At 35.9% G+C, this 21,208-nt stretch overlaps 1 long non-coding RNA gene across 1 annotated transcript; it reads left to right on the forward strand.

Annotated features, from left to right (window-relative positions):
- The first annotated feature begins 282 nt into the window (after window positions 1-282).
- LOC140501379 (uncharacterized) lies at window positions 283-20,154 on the forward strand. The gene is made up of 2 exons (XR_011966162.1): window positions 283-511; window positions 19,095-20,154. It is a non-coding gene; the product is annotated as an uncharacterized lncRNA (long non-coding RNA).
- Window positions 20,155-21,208: the final 1,054 nt, after the last annotated feature.

A 21,208-nucleotide genomic window follows, 5' to 3' on the forward strand; every position in this document is an offset into this window, starting at 1 on the left:
TTCAAAAATTCAGAAAAAAATCAACAAAAATGATTAATGGATTAAAATCTTTAAAAATGATTTACACCACCTCTCTAAAGGAGTGATGGGAGGTGTCTTCTCATTTCTAGAAGACAATATTCTTATATTTCCCCTACAGTATGAATAATCAAAAAATATTCTTTTAATAATAACCATTTAGGCACAGCATGTTATTTCAAAATAGTTATAGCACTTAGCATTTTTATGAGCCTTTTCAACGATCCTAAATGTGAGAGAAATCACCATCTTTAGTTTGTTACCACAATCAAGCAAGATAGTTCAGCTGGTTCAGCTGTGAGGGCCAGGAGGCAACAGCTGCTGCCTATGTCCTTCATTAGGACACCACTCTTCCTAGAAGGCTGACTATAGGTAACAGATAAAAGAAGGGAGGGAGAGCGAGTTCCTCTCACTTGGTGTTCATACTTGGCTGGCTTCCTCTACTGCAGTTCCAGCACTGTTTGTCTTGAAGGAGGGCGGCTGAAAAAACTAAGTGAGTCTTCTTAGTGGGAGAAGTGTGACTTAGGAGACCTCATACACCTCTGTCATTTTTTTCTATGTTTCTGTATTCCCTTGTGCTGAGTGCCCATTTAAAAAATGTCTTGTGCTGGGTTCTGGTTGCTGAGGTCTTGGGCATAATGAATACTGGAGGACTTGGATAATGATGATAATTCTTTGTCAAAGGTCAAGATTAGCTAAAACCTAGAAAATACCTTCTGAGTGCTTCTTTACTCTCTCAGCTGTTTCTATATAAAAAGCAAATCAGAATCCTGATGTGACTGAGGTGCTGGAGAATTGGGTTCTACTCATGTAACCTTATATCTCACTACCTATAATATAGACTTCGTGTTCTAATCAGATTGCTATTACAGGTCATATTTACTTATGCCTTGTTTTATTTTGTTCGTGCTTTTACTCCATTCTACACACCCTAGATTGCCTCCTCTTTCACTGGAGCAATGTGGTAGAGAGGAAAGACCTATAGCCTATGGTATAGGCTCTATCACTGACTAGTTGTAGGAGGTTAAATAAACAAGCATTTACTAAGCACCTACTGTGACCTTAGCAAGGTGCCAAATTCTGGCAAAGACAATCTTGCCTCCAAGTTCACATTCTAATAGGTGAAACAACATTTAAATAACTAGTTAGATATAGACAGAATAGGTAGAAGATAATCTTAGAGAGGAGGCCACTAGCTGCTGGGGGAGTGGGATAGGTTTCCTGGTAGTATTTGAGCTGACAATTGAGTAAGGACCAGGAAAAATAAGTGGCAAAGGTGAGGAGAAGGGAGAGAACATTCCAGGCTTAAGTGACAATCAGTGAAAAGGCATGGAGATAGTAGTTCATACTGTGGCATAGAGCTCAATTTTCCACATCTTGAAGGGTTTAAATTCCAGATCTAACAATCTAAATCCCAGATTGTCTTCCATCACCCAAAGTCCCATCTTCTCTAGCTCTTATGGCTATACTGTTTTCTCTCTTGTTCAAGTTCCTTTTGCATACTTAACAACTTCTTAGTTTGGTATCTGCTTCTTGTCCGGCATTTACTGCAAGTTCTTGAAGCAAGAAACCATGTCTTAAAATTTCTCTTAATTTCTCCAAGCATCCAAGATGACAGTATAGAGGCTTTTTAAACCTATTTGATCAACAAACTGTGATTTATACTTATACACTTGGCTTTATTAAAAAAAAATCGTCAGCAGACACAGTTCCCATACCATGGGAATTTGCAATCTAAGAAATAGATAACAAGCTTCAGTTGCATTTTTTTGACAAAGAAAAATGTTGTCATGGAAAAGGGAAGTAAGGAGTTTCTAAAAGTCTCAAGTCTATCCCATTCTCAGGCTGTAGGACCAATCTCTAATGACTTTGCTTTTTGTTTTTTGGTGGGGAGAGAGGGACAGGGAGGAACTAAGATAAGTGATTTTTATTGAGATGGAAAATTCAAGCATAGAAACTCCATTCACCGATGTAAATCAGCAGCTCATCTATACCATAGTCTTATAGACCTGCCTGGGACACTGAGGGCTTTGGGGCCTTGCTTGTAATTTCATACCAGTTTGTGTCAGATGTGACTGCGCATTTACACTGAAATAGAGATGTACTTTGAAATTATTATGTCTACAGGAAACACATGGAACATACTCCCCCAACACTGTCATCCTACTTCTAAGGTAGCCTCTTCACTTTTTTGTATAGCTTGAAGTGTGTTGGTATTTGTTTCATTTTTGCTAGGCTAAATCTTCCCCCATTTTCAATAAAATTGCTCATAATTCTGATTTCTGGTGTCAAGTAGAACAAGTCTAGTTCTTTCATATGGTGAACTATTGTGGGTGTGTGGGTGGGTGTGTGTGTGTGTACACACACATATATATAATATTTAAAATATATATAAATATATTATGATGACTATCATGTCCTCAATGACCTCATGACATTTTCTTCAGGTTAAAAATTTCTAATCTCTCAATCTCCATGTGCCACTAACTTGAGGCCTTCACCACCAGATTCTCTCTTCTATTTGCTTTCCAGGTTGTCAGTGTTTGCTAAAATGTCCCCCAAACTGAACACAATACTCCAGATGTGTGCTAACCAAAACACAGTATGGTGAGATTTACCTCCTTAATTCTGAGAAGCTTGCTAGATGACAGATTTCCTATAATCTCTAACATCCTAATGCTGTTGAAGGCACTAATGTATGGTGATGGCATACTATGTTTTCATTCTTTACCAGAAGTAGTTTGCATATTAAATAGAAACTTAGAGTCATGACACTTTTTAAATCAAAAACATGACTCTTTAATAGTAGAAATTTTAGGTATAGTGGTAAAAGATATTTGGGGGTAAAAGTACCTTTTAATTGTGTCTTTGGACCTTTTCATAAGGCAGAACTTTCTACTGAAGAATATCATATCAAACAGAACTTACCTTTTCTATGTTTTGATTACCTATCTTGGAAGAAAGATTGAAGAAAATCCACCAGTGAGCTCAGCATTTGTCAGAGTGCCTCAGGGAGAGTGCAGAATTTATAGTCTCTGCCACTTAATCTGTGTAGGCCTCAACCCATCAGTAAAAAAGAGGGTGTTGAATTAGATGACCTCTAAAGCGATCTATGGTCCCACGACTTGAAGTTTCAAAGGGTAGGTGGAGCTAGAAAAATTTACTATCTTCTCCATTGGGGGTTTAGTTGAAGCTGCAATCATATATACATAAATGCAACCAATGAAATGCCCTAGCCATATAATTGGTCCTGAAAGCCTGCAACTTGAATTTTTGTTCTCCTTGAATTGAATATCATGAAAGAAAAGAGAAAGTTTAATGGGAAAACAAATGACAAAAAAGACAAAGAAAATTGCTATAAATTTTTGTAAGGTCAGAATAGGTGCACATTTTATCAGTCATTATTTGTCCAAGGCAAAAATATTCATCTCTGATTTTGAAAGAAAAACCCAACAAAATTATGCCATACTTCAGTGTTTGATTTTTCCATGAAAAAATGGGTATATAATATGGAATTTGATTGTTTCATTATATATACATTTGTTGTAAGAGTAGTTTTTCTTCCCTTTTCCCCTTCAGTGAGAGAAGTGGGAAGGAGAAAAAAAATTAATGCTTTTAAATCGAGAAAAAGTTGAAAATAGGCCTAATATAATAGCATGTTCCCTTTCCTGAAGTTCTGCTCACAGGTTCACAAAAAAAGAAAACACTATCTATGGTTTAACATTGCTGAGAAAAGCCATAGAATTTGTTTGCACCTCCAATTACATTCTAAAATATTGTTTAGGTTAGATCAAATATCCTCTGCCACAAATATTTAATTAGCCTTTTCTACATCATGCATTCATTTTTTATCATGGATTTATTTGATAAATATGCAATATTTGGTCTTTGGAAATGTATTCTCCAAGTTTGCATTATGGAAATATAAAAGAAAGGACTGTCGTGATTTAATGGGTCAGGTCAGGGATTGAATGGTCCCTGGTGGCTGTAGAAACTCTAGGCATGCAGATCTGTTGCTAGGGAACCATACTGATTCTTTCTAACCTCCTCACAGGCAGCCTCATCTGCTTTCCTGTGATTGATCACCATCATTTACAGCAGTTAGGTAGTTAGAAGCTTTGACTTTCCTTTAATATTTATGAAGTAAAACAAAAATGACTATTGAAACCTTATAAATGCTTAATGCCATTTTATTTTTCCACAACAGAGATCTGCCTTTGAAGCTGCTTCTTTCAATCTGCTGTGTTTCGTCAAGGATGGAGTTAAATGGGATGATTTTATTCTTCTCTAAACCAGGAAAATTGGCCAAGAATAATTTCCTTCACATTCCTGTCCTCTCTTCTTCTTTGGCAGCATCCTTTCAATCTGCCTTGTTCCAAGGAAGTTTCTGTTCCTAGTGCTAAACATTCTGCCTCTTTGAAAGTACCAGGATTTAATTAATTATGCCATAGCATTAGATACCTGGGCCTTAAACTAGAAGTTAGCTGGTATTTTCAACATCTCTATTACTGCTCTGGTGAACCTTGTCTTTCTCCTTCCCTCCTTATTTACTTGGATTGATGGCTGGGTGGAGTAGCATATAGTAGAACCACAATTCACCAACATTCTAGTAAAAAAAAAAAATCTATGGATCATAAAATCCTACAAATTCCTGGTATCTAACTTGATTTGGGCCTTAGCTGCTGCTCAGTGTTCATCTGTTACTATTTTTGCATCATCTTAGTTCACTTGGTCATCCGCATCTTTTCCTCTCTCCCCCAGCTCTGTAACATGCCCACAAGTGCTAGCCTGTTTCATTCACATTGAAGCTATCTGAACTTCTTAGCCTCATCACACATTCCCCTTTTTCCCTCTGATTAGAAAGGAAGAAAAATGTCTACTTCTCTGTAAGGTTAATCTCTCCACCTGTGTCCTTGATCCATTTCCTTTAGTACCATGCTGAAGCAATCATCACCTCTGTCTTATGCATTTTTAATCTTACTACACTGGCTCCTTATCCTCTACAAACATAATCAGATCAATCTCTTAAAAGATAAAAAATCCTTCCCTTGACCTTCCTATTCCATCTAACTATGATGTCATATGTCTCTACCCCTTCACCAATTTTAAAAAAGTTGTTTATACCCAATTCTTTTAGTTCTTCACCCTGCCCTCTTTATGCCTTTGAAAACTGGTTCCAATTCCCGCCATATCTGAAATTGTCCTCCCCATGGTTATCACTTAACCCATAGCCATCACATCCAGTGTACTTTCTAAATCTGTACCCTCTCAAATATCTCTGAAGTATTTGGCAACTCTATGCCCTTAAACAGGCATCAGTGTTTCTGACAAAGAAGAGTCCTATGAAATTGCTGCAAGACTGAACTTATCTTTCACCCTAAACTTGTTTCTCCTTCCAGTTAGTGACACTGTGGTTAAACAGTCTCTTTCTTTGAAACTTTGATGTTATTTTTATATCTTTTTTTCTCCCTTCCTTCTCAATTTAGTTGCTAAATCATTCCCATTCTACTCCTATACCCCCTCTCATCAGAATGTCCCATTTCATATTTACTGAAAACAAAGTCCCTTGCTGGCTGAGCTTTGTGGGATGGTCAATGATTTAGTGTGCTGCTTTATTGGAAATCATGCCTTACTAACTGTATGAACATGCAAAAAATTCACTCAACCTTAGTTTCCTTATGTATAAAATGCAAATCATGGCAGTACTTTTCTTACAGAATTGTTGCAGAATGATGTGATAGAATGAGATGTAAAAACAAAAACAAAAACTTTGCAAACTTTAAAACACTATGCACGCAGTAGCTATTATTACTGCAATAACTTCCTAACATAACTTCCTGCCTCATCTCTCTCTCCATCCTGATTCCATCCCTTTTGCTTCCAGACTGATCTTCTTCTAATATACCATACCACACCCTTGCACAAAAATTTTCACTGGCTCTCTCTTCTCTACCAGACAGAGTTCAGACTCTTTTGCTTAACATCTAAGGAACTTAAAGGTGCTATATTACCTTTCCAGATTCTTTTTAATACTCCTCCCAGCCATATACTTTGTGCTCCAACCAAACTGTACCATTCTATTCTATATTCCTTAAACACATGCACTTGCTCCCAGATTCTCAGCCATCATTTAGCCTTCATTATTTCCTGGAACTGAATTGTCTTTACCTTATTGATGAAGCCTTCCCTGTTAGCATTAATGTTAGCATTAAGTGTTTAAAACTCACCTCATGTGGCAATTTCTTCTGTGAGTCTAAAGCACTTAACATGTATTTTATATTATAACTTATGTATATTATAATATAATAATTGTATTATATTATATTAATATGATAATTATTATATTAATATAATATATTATATTATAATAATTATATTATATTATATTATAGACATGTCATCTCTCTAGAGTATAAACTTCATGAAGTTATGGATGATGTCTTATCTAAACATTTTCATCTGTTCTAGCTTAGTTCTCTGACTACAGCAAATGATTAATAAGTGAAGCACTTTTAAAATATAATTCGTAAAGATTAAGCACTTGGAAATACATGTCATTCTATTGTATATATTGTATATTTTAATACTCATGAAAGGAGTAAAATCTCGACATCATTGTCCTCTCTGGAAACAGCTACAAGCTAATGACTTACCTCTCTTTTTGGTAGGCCATTTTGCCAGGGAGTGGATCTCTAAGGGGGATAAGCACCAATTGTCCTTCAGTGGTCTGAAAGAAATGTCAATGCAAAGATAGTTTCTGTTGGTGGTGAGGACTCATGGCTATTTGGAAAGAATCTGAAAACACAGTGTTTTTACCAAAGCTATCTAATCCACACTGGAAGATTCTTTATCTTATCACTCCACTCACCCTATCTTTGCCCTAGAATTTCATTAAAGGCTTTTTGAAATGATGCGCAGCACAACTATATTTTACAATTTTTCAAAAGATTTTTTTTGTTCAGTTTCAGCTTTATTTCATCTGTTCAATTCTGAATAGTCAAATTTAACAACATTAGTAAGGTGAGAGTGGCCAGAGGAGGGCCGCTAGGATGTGAAGGGCCTTAATTATGTCATAATGTGTTGAAGTATTGAGTCTGAAATAGAAGATATCTAATTGAAGAAGTCTGTTATTAAGAGATATTGAGTCTGAAAAAGGAAAGACTTCTGGGGGAAATAATAGCTGTGTTGAAGCATTTGCAGGATTCTCTGGTACAAGGGATGTTAGACTTATTGCCTTTGGCCTCGGAGGGCAGAAACAACAGTGATGAATTGGGGGTATAAAGAGGCAAAATTTAGCTTACATGTAAACAATATCTTTCTAATATTAAGGGTTATCCATTAGTGGAGCATATTGCCTCAGAAAGTAGTAACTCCCCACTCTTTTGAGGACTTGAAGAGGTTAAATGACCATTTGAGCTTGTTATAGTGGGAATTTCTTTTATGTGTGATTTGGACCAGGTGGATAGAGATGTTCCTTCAGATTCAAAATCATTTAATTCTGTAATTTTAGGGTTGAAACCTATTTCTGTGAAAATACTAGGCACATCAGTGAAATCACACATCTATCAAGTCATCACAACAGCATTTATAAATCAGATTCCAGGTTCCTTTATCTCACTTTAAGTAGAAGGATGAAGGAAAACCCAAAATATTCCTTTTGTCTAGGCCTGCAGAAATTTTGTATTTTACATTTAATGACTTTCATATTCTTTTGTTTTTTCTTTAGAATGCTATAATATCTACAAAGTCAATTTATTTATAAGAATTTACATGAGGAAACGGATTTATGAATAAACTAAATGAGAAAAAATTAATATTGGTAAAGTAATTTTTTTATCAGTCTTCACTAAAGGAATTAATCCACAGATTAAAAAAAAAAGTGTGTTTTGATTCTCCCTGATTTTGAGAGATCACCAGGACTGTATTTGTGTCCTAGAAGGAACCATGGTACGATTCCTTCTTTACCTATTTATTCAAATGCTTTTTGGAATTAATTGTTCCTTAAATGTTTGGTAGAATTCACTTTTATAGCCTTCTGGTCCCAGTTTTATTTTTTTCTTTGGATGTTCATTTATGCATTGTTCAATTCTTTTTTTCTAAAATAGGATTATTTTAAGTCCCTGATTTCCTCTGCTTTTAATATAGGTGATATTATTTTTGTAAATATTGATCTATTTTATTTAGATTCTATGTGTTTTTGCATATATTTGGATGTTGCTCCTAAGCTTTTCTTATCCTCACTAGTTATGAATTCACCTTTTAAATTTTTGATATTTTACTTTTTAAAATAAAATTACTTAGTGGTTTTCCTATTTGATTGTGGGTGGGTAGGGGGAGGGAGTTAACAGAAAACAACCACCATATTTCTATTAACTCAATGGTTTGTTTTACTTTCAATTTTTTAAATCTCTTTGATTTTTCAGGATTTCCATTTTGATGTTTAATGGGGGAAGGGAATTAATTTGTTCTAGGACTTTTTTAGTTGTGTACAACCAATTTCTTCATCTTTTTTTTCTCTTGTATTAATGTAAGCCTTTAGAGATGAATTTTGCATTAAGTGATACTTTGGTTGCATCACAAAAATTTTCATATGTTTTCTCATTGTCATTATATTTAATGAAATTTTTGATTGTTTTTATAAATCATTTTTTGATCCCACCTATTCTTTAGAATTAAATTATTTCATTTCAAATTAATTTTATTCTAGCTTTTATTATAGTCTGAAAACAAGCATTTAAAATTTCCACTTTTATGCATTTCCATATGATTTTATGCCCACATATATGATCAAATTTTGTAAAAATGAGAAATAGGTGTATTCCTTTTTATTCCCCTTCAGTATTCTCCATACTTATCTTTCCTAAAATTCTATTCACTTCCTGAAGTTCTTTCTTGTTAGATTTATCTGGATCTGAGAAGCAAATTGAAGTTCCCTATTGTAGTTTTACCATCTATTTCTTCCTGTGGCTCCTTTAATTTTAAATCCGATTCCATTTTGAGCATTTTTGATACTTTTTTTCAGTATTAATATTCAATGCAAAATGTAGTTTCCCTGTGTATTCATTTTAATTAGCTGTATTTCTTAGGGTTTTTTTGGTCTGAGATCATGATTGCTAATCTTGTCCTTTTTTAGTTCAACAAAGTAAAGTAGATTCTACCCCAGTCCTTTATTTTAACTCTGTGTACATTTTTTTGTGTTTCAAGCATATTTCTTGTAAAAAAAACTTATTGTTGGATTCTAGTTTACAAACCATTTTGCTATCCTGTTCCATTTTACGAGGAAGTTCATCCTATTCACATTTATCGTTGTGATTGGTATCTGTATTTCCTTCTTATCCTATTATTATACTTTTCCTTCTCTCTCCCTCTCTTTGGAGTTTATTTTGCTTCTGATTACAACATCCCATAATCTTTCCTGCTTCTTTTCCTCCCACCTCTCTACTTTTTCCTTAACACTGTCCCCTTCAGCTTACCTAATAAAGATAAATTATGTATATTCTTCCTTCATTTAACCAATTCAAATAATAAGACTGGAGTTCATGTGCTTTCCACTCCCCCTCCATTGTATACATTCTTTCCTGGATACCCCAATTTATAAGATACTGTTCTTCATTCCTCTTCTCCCCTTTCCCAATGCATTTCTTTTCTCTATCCTCCCTTTTTTTAAAATTCATCTAAAGATAATAGAATCACACCCAGGCCCTTTGTCTAACTAGACTCTCCCTAAGACCCAATTCATATCCAACCCCTCCCCACATGTATTAAGCACCTATTATGTGCCAAGCATTGTGCTAAGTGCTGGGGGTACAATTAATAAAAAGACAGTCCCTGCCCTCAAGAAACACTTACAGTCTAAAGGGAGAGATACACAAGAAGATAAGAATGTGGGTGGAAGGAAGAAGTAAGAAGGAATGGTGGTATAGTATTCCTTCAGAGCTGAAACAAGTCAGAGCAGCCAAAGCAAAGTGAAATGAGAGTCCCATTATTGCCCTCTATAATGAAAGGCATTGGGAGGATTTGGGTACTCTGCCTTTCAACTCACTGACTGGAGGGAATTGAAACCCAGAGGAGGTGATGTCCATTAAGGCTTGAGTTAGAATGATGATGAGTTTAGAAATAATGAGCTTATCTTGAAAGAGAGGTCATTTGTTCCTTGGACTTAAAATCAGATAGAGTGCTAAGCAGAATGAAGAAAGTCCAGTTTCTACCCTCTATAAACAAAGGCACTGGGCAACTGCTGGTAATGATAAAGTACTGTAGGATTTATATGATCTATGTCTCTATGTAAGAATGTAAAAAACTAACCTTGTGTAGCTCCTTATGGTTTCTCTCTCATTCATTTTATGATATTTTTCTCAAATCCTGCGTTCAATTTTCTATTCAGCTCTCATTTCACTGGACTGCTTGAAAGTCCTTTGTTTCATTAAAGATCCTTTTTTCCATTTGTAGGATCATACTCAGGTTTTCTGGGTAATTTATGCTTTGTTGAAAGCCTAGATCTTCAAGTTCTTCATTCCACCATAGGGCGATGACTGCTAAATCTTGTATAAACCTGATATTTAAAATATTTCTTTCTTGCTTATAGTATTTTTCCTTGACTGAAGAATTCTGAATTTTGGCTCTAATATTCCTAGAAGTTTTCATTTTGTGGTCCTTTTTAGGAGGCGATTAGCTAATTCTTTCAAAGTCTCTGGTTATCTCTGGTTGTAAGGTATTTTAGCATGTTTCTTGAAATGTGATGTCCAGTCTCTTTTGCTGTTATTGTTATAACTTTCATGTAGTTGAATAATTTTAAAATTGTCTGATCTATTTTTGGGGTCAATTATTTTTTTTCTATTCTTTTGACTTTGTTTCATCATTCTTAATGTCTCATGGAGTCATTAGTTTCCATGTGACTAAATCTAACTTTCAAACAGTTATTTTCTTCAATAAGAAGAAATGAGTCTCATATTTTTAACCATTTAGTAAGCTATTTCCTTTTTGTATTTCTATAAGTCTCATTTGGTTTTGAGAATATTTTTGCCATTTAAAAAAACTGTCTAACTTTTTTTTTTTTAAGGAATTCTTGTTGGGCTTGTGTCCAATCTGCACTTTTCTTTGAGGCTTAGCTCACAGATGTTTCAAGTCATTCTCTTCTTCTAAATGTGTCTTAAGCTTCCCTATCACCATAGTAGCCTTTTATGGACAATACTTAGCACAGTACCATCAGCACTTAGCACGGTGACTGACATATAGTAGATGTTTAAGAAATGTTTATTGACTGGTTGGGTTATTTATTTTACTTTTTATGGCTCATCCTTCCAGCTTCTTGACTTTTAACTTCATGTTTGTTCTGGGATCTGTATTTTTCTAGGGTGAAATGTGACATGTCTGTCCTGAGCTGTCTTTTATGTACTTGTACTTTAATTCAATTTGAGAACCTATAAGTTTTTGTATTCCCAAAATGATGTGACCAGGGTAAAAGTCTGCTCACTATCCTTCTGGTCTGAGTTCTACAAATTTCTGACTAAAGTTTTAGGTCTATTGGCTTGTGGATGGTTGTATTTCCATAGACTTTTGCTACACTCAAGTTACTGTTAACCCACTAGGAAGATCTGCAGGTTACAAGTGATTGAAGTACTGACTTTACTTTGGTCTGGGACTCTTGCCTTTTTTATTCCAGCGCAGGCTTACAAGCTCTGATAAGGGTAGTCACAACACTTCTCATGGCCTCAGAGAAACACAAATGTATTTCCTTGCCCTTTGCTCAATTAGGACCTATAGCTAGGACCCATGATTGCCCACAAGCATCCTCTTCACTATATATTTGTGACACAGACCTAGGTAATAGGAGATAGATGCTACCTAGCACCTATTCCTGTACCTAGAACTAGTTCAAGAATTCCCTGGTATTTCATTCTGGCCTAGTGTTTCCTTCCTGGTCTTCTGTCTCAACCCTCTTTTCGTTACTGGAAACTAGAACACTCCCCATTGTTGCCTTCATTAAGGCTCTTGGCCAGCCCTGTGTCCACAGACCTCTCTGCCTCGCTAAGCTATAACTTTTGAAGACACCATGGGCCTTTTTTTTTCTTTTTCATTTGACCCTTTACAAGCAGCAAAAGATAATCTCATTGAACTGGCTTTGGGGTCAAGAAAAAAATCACATCTACAGAATTAAGACATCATCTGACGAAAACAAATGACCCCACTGATACAGTAATAATGATTTGTAACTAGGTTATCAAGAGATTTCTTCTTTTGAAATTAGGATGTAAAAAAAACATTTCTCCCCCCCCCCCAATTGATTATAATCTCATCACATTTTAGTTCGCCAAAATTTCTATGGTTTATAAATACTATACCTTGAATATAATTTTTCTATAATCTACATGTTTGAGTTATATAACGCATAGAGTTCTTAACTTAGAATCAGGAAGTCTGGAGTTTTAATCCTGTCTCAGATATTAATTAACTGTCTGACCCTTCAAAAGTCATTTAACTTTTCTCTATTTTCTTTCTTATATGTAAAACTGAGAAAATAATAGTGCTTACAGTTATTTTGAGGATAAAATGAGATAATGCATGTATATCATTTTGCAAACCTTAAAACAATATATAAATATTATTGTTTCTTTTGTAAGTGATTCATGAGAATGAAATATTTTGTGTGGTTTCCCCTCTATAGAGGTAGTAGTATATATAAGTCCAGGACTCTAGATAGGTATCTAAAGTAAATTTTCTATTAACTGTGTAGTTACTTTCAAGTTGCTAAGGGTGATTGCACATTTTAACCAATCAGCAGGCCTACTTTTTTCCAGTTAGAATATCCTTGTTTGGAACACCTCCCAGTGGAATCCCTCAGGGTCTCTGCTATGCAATGCAACTAACAGGAAGGTGATAAATATACCCTCAATAAAATTATAGTCATTAGTGAAGTAATGACTCACAGAATTTAGTCATAGATTAAGACACTTGAAATGACCTTAGAGAGCCTTGAACTACAAGAATAACAGGATCAGTGAGGAAAAAGTCAAACTTGAATTCCAGTTTGATATCTGTCATTGGTGTGACCTTGGGTAAGACATGCTTTCTAGACTGCTTGCTTTCTCTCTTTCCCAGTTTTACCTGCTCTGACTCACTCTTCTCAGTTCTACTGCACCCCTTCGTGCTCCATGGGATTTAGACACATGTGACTCAGGCTTCCATGTAACTTAAGCAGGTCACATAGGCTTATTAATGGATGGGAAATATTTATTCTATTAACAATACATTAACACTATCACAGCAATAGTGTTGGACTTAGGAATACCTGAGTTTGAATCTCATCGGACTTTTACTAGTTTCGTAACCCTGGGCAGTCACTTAATCTTTCTGTTTCAGTTTTCCCACTTATAAAATAAGGATAATAACAACATGTGTAGATATCACATGGTAGATAATAAAAGCATGTGTAGGTATTATATAGTTCTGTATTATCGAATACTTTCAATAGATTGAATACTTTCAAACCATGAAGTACTATGCAAATCATCATCATCATTGTTATCATCATGCAGCGCACATTCTAGTTTTTCTTACAAGTCTTTGGATATGTCTAGGTAGAGTTAGTTGAAACATTATTTCATTATTAATTCTATAGGACTAACTTCAATGACCAAGCTAGGAGTGACACGTTGGGGAATGAGAAAGCTGTCAAGTTTTGCTGCCAGCAAAGCTACCTGAGGATACGCATTATATTGTGGATCATACATTTAGCTAGATTAATACTTTGAGGATTGTGGAGGCATAACGTTAAATACTCATCCAATGGGTGTGTCAGAAACTTAAATGTATATGATGAGTCAGGTATTGCATTAACCATTGGGGATACACAAAGAAGGGTAAAAACATGGTCCCTGGTATCTAGGGGCTCACATCTTAATAGAGGAGACAACATACAAATAACTATGCGTATACAAATTACATACACTTGAAATGGAAGGCAACCCCAGGGCAAAAGCACTAGCAAACAAATGGGTTAGAAGTTCAAAAAAGAATTCTTGCAGAAGATAAATTTGAGGTGAATTTTAAAGAAGGCCAGGGAATCCAAGGGAAAGTAAAGACAAGGAGAGAAAGCATCCCAGCTATGGGAGACAGTCAATAAAAAGGTTCCAAGTCAAGAAGTGGTATATCTTATTTGAGGAACAGCCAGTAGCTGGTTCATAGAATACATAGAGAGGAGAAAGGTGTAAGAAAACTGGAAAGGTAGAAAATGGCCAAGTTGTGAAGGATCTAAATGCCAAACTGAACACTTCTCTTTGCTCAAAGGAAGAACCACTAGAATCTGAGTTTGTATGTAGGCAATAGTCAAATATGATCAGATGAACTTTTGGAAAATTATTTTGGAAGCTACATGAAGAATGGTTGGAGTGGGAAGAGATTTGACATAGACCCATAAATGCAATCGCAATAAGTCCATAATAAGGTGCTGAGGGCCAACACCAGGGTGACTCCAGCATGGGTGGAGAAGAGATTTGTGGGAGAGATGTTTTCATGGTAGCCATAAAAAGAATTTTTACTATAAATTGGATATGTGTAGAGAGTGCAGATGAGGAGTCAAGGAGGAAGCTGAGATTGTAAGTCTGCATGGTTGGGAGAATGATGATGCCCTTGAATTGGGAAGTTTGGAAGCAGGAAGAGTTCTCAGGGAAGGAGAAGATAAACCAGTTCTGTTTTAGACATGTTGAATTTGAGATTCCCATGGAATGTCTAGTTAAAAATGTTCAAAAGATAATTGCTGATGCAAGACTACTGTGTGTGAGAGGTTGAAACTGGATATATGGAACTGGGAATCATGGGCATAGAGATGACAACTGAACCCCTGGAGGTAATATCACCCAGTGAGATAATATGAAGAGTAAAGAGAAAAGGGTCCAGGATAGATCCTTAGAGAACACTCAAGGTTAGTTAGCATTATCTGGATGAAAATCCAGCAAAGAAGACTGAGGAGTGGTTAGACAGGTAGGAGAAGAACCAGGATAAAACAGTGTTATAAAATCCTAGAGAGGAGAAAGTATACAAGAGTCAAACACTATGGAGAGATCAAGAATGATAAGGGTGAGAAAAGATCATTGTATTTTATCAATTAAGAGATTATTAGTAACTTAAAGAGTAGTTTCAGTTGAATTATAAAGTTACTAGCCAGACTTGCAGAGAACTTAGATGCTAATAAGAAGAGTGATTGGATCTACTTAGTGAATACAGCTTTATCAATGAGTTTAACTGAATTATAAAGAATAGTCACTAGCAACAATGGCTAGAATAAATGCATGTTTTAGGAGGATGGGAATGACATGGGTATGTTTGTAGGCAGCAGGGTAGGAGTCAATAAGATTCAAGATTAATTTGAAAGCAAGGAAGAAAATAAAGACTATTTGCTGGAAAACACAAGAGTTTGGGATTAAGGGTGTGTGTTAAGGTCTTGGCAAAAAGTCTACCCTTTCTATGAAGTAGGGGTAACAGGGAAGAGAGGTGGGGAAACAGTTGAGTGATGTGAGATGATAGAAATAGTCTCAATTTTTTTTGTTTGTTTGTTTTTTGTTTTTTCAGTGAAGAGTCAAGATCTTAACTAAGAGTAGAGGACGTATAGGATTAGAATGGGATAAGTCAGTGCATTGATTAGAAGGATGTAAAAGGATTACCGCCTTAAAATAAGGACTCAGCTGAGATTCTGTAACATAAATTTGGAGTGGGCCCAGGCAGCTTAAATAAATGATTCGCTCCAGTTCTGTTCAGCAGCATATGAATAGAAACAAAATGAAGAAAGTAATCCAAGGTCTCAATTTTACAAGATGTGATGAGAAAAAGGACAGGGGGGCAAATAATTCTACCATAGGTAAAGGTAACATTTGTGGGTGATGGCAAAGCAAAGCATTTCTGTTACTAAAATGGAGTGAAAGTCAAAAGAATTGAGAGGAACTGTGAGGTTAGGTCATTTGAGTGAACATCCCCATGCATGTCGAATTCATCTAGTACAAGCTCAGGAATTCTGGTGGAAAGAAACTGTAAACCAGCTACTAGAGAATATTTTTGGGAGTTAGATCACAGCCACTATGATATGAATTGTGCAGTAAATTTTTAATATTCTGATCCACAAAGGAAGAGATGCTTATGAGTGATAATGGTAAAGTAAGAGTGTGAAAATGGTGATGAAAAATGAAGAATATTCTGATACCTCAACCATGATCAGGAAGTTTGAGTGAAGGAGTGGACAGGAATATCATGACACAAGGAGGGAATAAGGTCTTAAGTGAGTATCGGAACATAGAAGAAGGGAGAAATAAAAGTGTTCAAAGTAGAAGCCAGCTTGTTAATTATGCAAAATGTTACATAAGCTTACTGTCCACGAAGTATTCAACCCAACTGAGGTGAATTCAAATCTATTGTCAGAAGTGAGTATTTGACAAACTGTCCCAAAAAATAATAATAATAATAATAATAATAAATTTGTCCATAGAACTACAATCATTGCAGTTTAAAGCTCACTTGAAGTCTTTAGAAGCAGTCTACCATAACCACAAAGAACTTCTGAGAGGGTTTGGGTAATAACAATATGTCATTTTGACCAAGGCTTCTTGGTTATTTTCCCCAAGAAAAGTAGTTGTCATTGGTAAATTATACAAAATAGTAGACCATATGCTTAAGTATCATTCCAGTATCTGAATTAGGTTTTGGCTACCAAACATAGTCTCTAGATAATGTTTGCAAGAAAATAATTGTTGAGCATATCACTGATTCACTGATAACCCCATAACTGGAATGAACTTGAATATTATACGCAAACATTTGTAAGTACTCATGTAAATGCTGGTTTATCCTGAGGCATCACTGAAATCTGACTACCTCTTTATGATACTATATCCCTAGGAATTGTTTTCAGGTTCCTATCTGGATAGGATATAAATCAAAGGTTTTGCTCCCTTATGAATTATCAAATTCATTTGATGATAGGTGATGTGAGCTGCTAGGATAATTCTTGAGCATCAAGATGGGCCTTGAAAGTATTCTTGTGTGTTCCTTTGACAGATTTTGGAAATATTATATCTCAAGGTGACTTCTTGAATCTTCCCTCCTCATACTTAGATAAGCAAAAACAGATCAGTATAACTTCATAGTCTGAGCAGAAGGTATTGTACCTGTCGTGATATTCAGATTATTCTTTTGACCATGCATTTTTCTGTTTTGCCGGTCTCTTGGCAAGTCATCAGTTCTTCCCCTCTTTCATGACTTTTGACTCATTCCTTGTATCCAGTCAATTGCCAGATTCATTGATAATACCTCCATAACATCCCTTGCATCTGTCCTTCTCTCATGTGATACCCTTGTTAGACCATTATCACTTCTTCACAGCTCACCCCCAAGTTACAGTAGAAGGGAAGTAAAATAGAAGACTTGACTCATTTCACTTCTGCCTCTAGTCTAACTTCCTTGTAGTTTGCAAAATAAACTTCCTAAACCATAGGGCTAATGCCTTCCCTGCATAAGGCATTTAAAACCTTCTTCTACGGTGTCAATCCTAACTCCTTTATCAGCTTTAATTAATACTTAAGATCCTTCTATGGTTCAGTCAAACTAGCAGTTCCCTAATTCAGCACTTCATCTTTATATTTTCACATAGGTTATTCCAATTTTTGGCGTGTTCTTTTCAGTTCAGTTGTGATTTTTTTCTTGATGTTTCCTGCATTCCCACAGATGGGTGATCTTTCCCTCCTCACATCACATTACATTATATGTATGTGTGTGCATGTAACATACATACATATGTCATATCCTCTCCCTACCCAGTCAAATATGTGCTCCTTAAGATATGGCACTATTTCTTCTTTGTCTTTGCATTCTAGGGTATTCTCATATCAAATGCTTAATATTAACTCAACTGAATTGAAGAATTTTCTACCAGGGTATCGTGAATGAGATTGATCTTAAGATTTGGTTCCCCTAAATTTGGTGAAAGGTAGTGAAACTATCAAGGTAGGCCCTAAAAAGGAGACACTATTAACTGACTTCATTGTTTTTTACATAAGATCATGCAATCTATCATCAGTGAAATTCCACAGTTTTAGTGTCATTTGGTAGAATTCTGCAACATAAGCACTGATGTGACCTAATTCAGTTATTTCATTTATAAAATTTAACCCTTTGAATAGTCACTGACAGTAGATGCTGAAAAGTGACTTTCCATAATTTAACAAGTCTCGTGAGGCCCCAGGGATTAACATCTATTCAGGGTCTTCTATACAGTTTACTTTCACACCGGAGAGATTCCTTGTGTAATGACTCTAGGCAGATCAACAGGAAACTTCAAAGTCAGCTGTATTAAGTACAAATACCACAGCATTCCAGCTGGGAGGCGGCACATGACTTATTAGGAGAAGGTATTTTAAAGTTAAATTGTACTTCCTACAATTGTTAATCTTTTAACAGAATCCCATTCTTATTATCAAAATAAATGTTGTGATGAGTACCTGTACCAAAGGAAAGATAAGCAAGCCTGACTACACTTTATCACTGGAGAAACTACAGTGCTCAGGAATCATTTTTTTTTTTTTTTTGTAAATAACAGTGCTGTTTCCAGCAGATCTGCTCTAAATTACTAGTTTTGAACATCATTTTCAGTTTTTTATCCGCATAGTTGGAAAACAGGCCCTAGGTTATTAACAAAATAATATTTGTGAAAGTTTTCTGTAATCATAACTATATAAACGCGTAATGACATTTTTTTTTATCATCTTTAACATCTCAGGTTGTTATAGCCCCATACCCTCAATTAACAGGGCAAGGTGCATCATTTTATTTTGAACGTTCCATAATGAATGTAATTTTTTAAATTCTCATACAAATCAAAGATTACATATGTTGTGGGTCCATATTTAATATATAACCTGTCTCTCCCTCCCTCCTTCTCTCCCTCTCCCTCCCTTCCTCTGTGTGTGTGTGTGTGTGTGTGTGTGTGTGTGTGTGTGTATGTGTGTGTATGTGTCTCTCTCTCTCTCTCTCTCTCTCTCTCTCTCTCTCTCTCTCTCTCTCTCTCTCTCTCTCTCTCTCTCTCTCTCTCATAGAGATGCAACGAGATCTGCAGAAAGAGATCAATAATATACAAAAAAAGATGGAAGAGCTTCAGAGACAGATGAAGGAAATACAGGTTGAGGCACAAAAGGAGCTGCAAGAGAAACAACAAGGAATGCAACCAAAGATTCAAGAAACACATCAAGGAATACCTGAGAAAAAAGAGAGAGATGCACCAACCCAGGATACCATGGAGCTGCCAACAAGACATACAGAGACTGAGCAAAAAGTGGAAAGCATTCAACAAGATCCACAAGAAGAAAACTCAAATGTACGTGGAGACAAGACTGGAGATGTTAAAACATATCAAAACTGGGAAGAAGAGAGAGAACGTATGATGCTGGAAGGAGAACCTATAAAATTGGCATATGAAATTATGCAACAGTGTATGCAAGAAATGAATGAGATGCATCAAAAGATTATACAATGTATAGAAAAGATAAAAAAACTTTAAAGAGTAATAGGAGTTGGAGTTATGCAGTGAGAACCCCTGCTCTAGAGGTACTGATTGATATTCAGCTAGAATCAAGGTTACCATTTGTTTGGTTAAAGGTTTGTCATTTCCTCTAACCTGCTGTGGTACATATTACTATAAGGCTCAACTTTCCTGTTTGCAAGTTGGACACCAGCTCCATTGTCATGTCACTAACTAATCGCAACCTGGTGTAGCCAGTGTAGCTAAGTTAAGAAACATTCCCCTGTTCTGTCCCTCACCCCTTCTGTTCTACTCTACATTTCTTCGCTGGTTAGTGATTGTTATATACAGTATTCTACTGATCCTCAGTTTGGAGAAGAGGTTTTCAACATGCACAGAGCTGCCTATTAAACACAAAGAGCAATGCACACGTTTTAGGTGATTTGAAGGAGCTGCTTTTCCCTATTCCCTTAGTCACTAACACCTCAGGCTTTACAAGTCCATTGGTATTTCTTGTCAATCAGTAGAATGTTGGAATTGCTACATTTTGCCACATGCACTGTTACACCCACTGAGGAAAATGTTGTTCTAATTATACATATGATGATTCAATTCAATAAATGTTTATTGAGCATTTACTTTGTCTAAGTCAGGATCCTTTATGCAACAAAACTCTAATCCACCAACACACACAATACAATTACTCACCTCACAATTTCCCTCCTCTTGGTAAAATATTGTATGTGTTTCCAAATAAGTGCTGTATATCACTTGCTATCTGTGTGACCTTGAACAGATCAATGAGTCACATTTTCCTTATCTTTAAAATTAGGGTACTGGATTAAGTGATCTCGAAAGTCTGTTCCACCCCTAAATATATGATCCTATAACTATTAAGGTCTAGAAATGGTATGAATATTTGCATGAAGCAGGAACACCTGACTTGTGATAATTTCTCAGAGCACAAGACTACCTTACTACTTGGTATTTAGTGGGAATGCTTTCTTTTTTTGTTTTGTTTTGTTTTTACAAGTATTAAATCATTTGATACTCAGGCTAATCCTGATAGGTGGTACTATCCTCAAAGGTACTATTATAACACCCATTTCTCATTTGAGGCAAACAAATAATAGCTGAATTAGCCAGGATCACACAGTTAGTATCTGAGAGTGGATTTGAAGTTGGGTCTTACTGGCTTCAGGTCTAGCATTCCATTCACTATGTCACCAGCTATTTAGTGCATGGAATTCTTAATCAGTCAGGTGCACGCTGGCCCTAAATGTCAGAACAGAAGAGATTTAATCAATGAAGATAACAAAGGTAGGACATCCAATTTCATTAGCATAGAGAACCCTCTACTGAGGAAACTCCCTCTGGCACTTTCTCTGCAAATTCTAGTCTTAGAGTTACCTAGCACACTGAGAGGTTAAATGGATTGTCTAAGATTACAAAGCCAGTATGTATCAGAGATAAGACTTGAATCCAGGACTTCCGAGTTCTAAGGCAAGCTTTCTATCCACTTTGGAAGGAGAAGAGTGAAGTATTTTATGTCCTTGACCATAGGCATGCACCTGGGTCAACGTCAATAGCCCACAGGAGAATAAGTAGTTCAGCTACTCTCCTGATGCCAAGCTGCCAGAACCTACCAAGATTTACCAAAAAGTGGATCATGACTAACACCTGGGTGTATGC

Source organism: Notamacropus eugenii, chromosome 4 (assembly GCF_028372415.1).
Source record: "Notamacropus eugenii isolate mMacEug1 chromosome 4, mMacEug1.pri_v2, whole genome shotgun sequence".
Classification (NCBI taxonomy): domain Eukaryota; kingdom Metazoa; phylum Chordata; class Mammalia; order Diprotodontia; family Macropodidae; genus Notamacropus; species Notamacropus eugenii.